This window comes from Penaeus chinensis, chromosome 29 (assembly GCF_019202785.1).
Source record: "Penaeus chinensis breed Huanghai No. 1 chromosome 29, ASM1920278v2, whole genome shotgun sequence".
Classification (NCBI taxonomy): domain Eukaryota; kingdom Metazoa; phylum Arthropoda; class Malacostraca; order Decapoda; family Penaeidae; genus Penaeus; species Penaeus chinensis.
Genome location: NC_061847.1, coordinates 16,190,521 through 16,193,020, shown reverse-complemented (window position 1 = coordinate 16,193,020; position 2,500 = coordinate 16,190,521). Strand labels below are relative to the sequence as shown.

Here is a 2,500-nt window from a genome sequence, read left to right as displayed (position 1 = left end):
CCCGGGCGGAAACAGTTTTCAAGAAGGAAGTTTCCCCAGTTTGTAGGAAAAAATCAATATATTCAATTTTTCTGCCTTATAGAGGTGTCTGAAGTTAATATCGAAGCCAAATCTAGAGTATCGAGTTTTTTTCATGATTTATCTCTGTTTGGAAATATTATGTTTGCGCGACATTGTGAAAGGGAACGGAAAAACATAAGAGGGAAACTGTATGCTTTTATTCACGTACATTATATATATATATATATATATATATATATATATATATATATATATATATATATATATAGACAGACATCCATAAATATAGATATATACACATATTTATCTGTCTGTCTATCTATCTATCCTTCTTTCTTTATTTCTATCTATTTATCTATTTTAGTATATAATGAGAGAGATAGATGTATATGTATGTGTTTGTGTGTTTACCAATATATACATACATACATATTATATATATCTATATATATATGAATAATTAGCTATACTGATTTTCTAAATTCAGAAACAAATGTGTGCACTCCTCAATCAGCTTACAATAATCTTGAAGTTTCAGAATCAGAAAAGGCAAAACAAAAAAAAACAACCTTTTAAGAGAGTGACCGCTTGCCAGGACAGTTTGCCCTTTCTTTCCGTTTTCTATGAAGGACAAGAATCGCATTGGCACCTCCACTGCACAGTTTATCCTAACCACAAATAGGACAACTCATTCACGAAGAAAAAAAAAAAATGTACAGTAATATCCATCTGCGCAATCATGCTAAATTGTTGCCAGTAAGAAAATGCTAACACATAAGATAAAATCAATGCAGTCCTAGGTTAAAGCAGGCTGGGCAGGAAGGCAAATAAATACCCAGAATTTGTAAATTGAGTGTCTTTTAAATACAGCTTAACATTTATGTACATATATATACATATATGTATGTGATATATATATCTATGTATATCTATATATACACATTTATTGTGTTTGTATGTACACATGCACACGCACAAGCACGTACACGCACACATAAATGTACACACACACACACACACACACACACACACACACACACACACACACACACACACACACAGACACACACACACACACACACACACACACACATATATATATATATATATATATATATATATATATTTATATGTATATATATATATATATGGACACCTATGTGTATATATCTACTTATATAAAAATACACACATATATTTTTTTTGTGTGTGTGTGTGTGTTGTCAGGCATAAATACACATATAGTTGCACAGCTATAAAACATATAGTAGTCCAAACACATGCAAACACACACACACGTATATATATATATATATATATATATATATATATTTATATATATATATATTGTGTGTGAGTTTAAAGTAAATTCAAGAGCTGGCAATATATAAATCCCTTGATCTCTTACAGGTTTCCGTAGTGTAGTGGTTATCACGTGCGCTTCACACGCGCAAGGTCCCCGGTTCGATCCCGGGCGGAAACACTTTATGAAACCGGTCACTGGTCATCGAAGATATTGTTTTCCAGGGACGAAATAATTATTTTTCACATACACACACACACACGCACGCGCGCGCACGCACGCACGCACGCACTCACGCATGCACGTACGCATTCACACACACACACACACACACACACACACACACACACTCACTCACTCACTCACTCACTCACTCACTCACTCACTCACTCACTCACTCACTCACTCACTCACTCACTCACTCACTCACTCTCACTCACTCACTACCAAGACACGAATATTTTTTTTTTTTTCTATACATATAGTTACCTCTTTTTTCAGTCATTACGTCTCATGATGGCTCTTCCTGCTTCGAAACAGTATCGATCTTCCAGCCAACTACCAATTTAATTATCCAAGTATTTACAAAACTACCTCGTTTAATTTCATAGTCCTTTTCTTCTCCTTTCTTCCCCCATCCCGCTATTAGTATGTTGACGAATGTTCCCTCTGGAATACGCTGTATGTGGGTTCTCACGCCCTCCTCCGGTGATCATAGGGCGTCGGCGCGGAAGAACGAATCCTGGACTCCTACACGCGTGTATCTACCGACCGCAAAAAGGTCCTCTGCCTTATGTTTAGCTTGTGAAATCCTCACACTAAAGGCTGGCACGTCTCTAACGATCCAGAGGCTGAGGAAACATCCGAGTGATAATGATACTCTCTTGTGGTAAAGTTGCATTCGTTGTTGGAGGTACTGTGGTCAGGCTTGTTTTTATATTTGCTTTAGAGTGAAACGCTCTGACCAGTGTGGTTGATGAAGGTATTTCTCAGAGCTTTCCAATTAAAAAAATAAAAGCTCCCGGGCACCTTTACAGCTTATTAAGAAATAAAACAAGAACAGCGCCTGTAACAAAAACGATGACCAGTCATACAAATAGCAATAATAACAATAAAGACGTGAGCTTAAAACCTGTTTTTCGTGAACTGGTAAGAGAATAAACCCGTTTTCCCACA

General features: G+C 36.2%; 2 non-coding genes across 2 annotated transcripts in view; both read left to right on the top strand.

Annotated features, from left to right (window-relative positions):
* Positions 1-14, top strand: part of Trnav-cac — a 73-nt gene extending 59 nt beyond the window's left edge. Inside the window, exon 1 of the tRNA in view lies at positions 1-14. This exon is cut by the window's left edge and continues 59 nt beyond it. This is a non-coding gene — a tRNA (tRNA-Val).
* A 1,417-nt stretch (positions 15-1,431) lies between these two features.
* Positions 1,432-1,504, top strand: Trnav-cac. Its single transcript has one exon. It is a non-coding gene; the product is annotated as a tRNA-Val (tRNA).
* Positions 1,505-2,500: the final 996 nt, after the last annotated feature.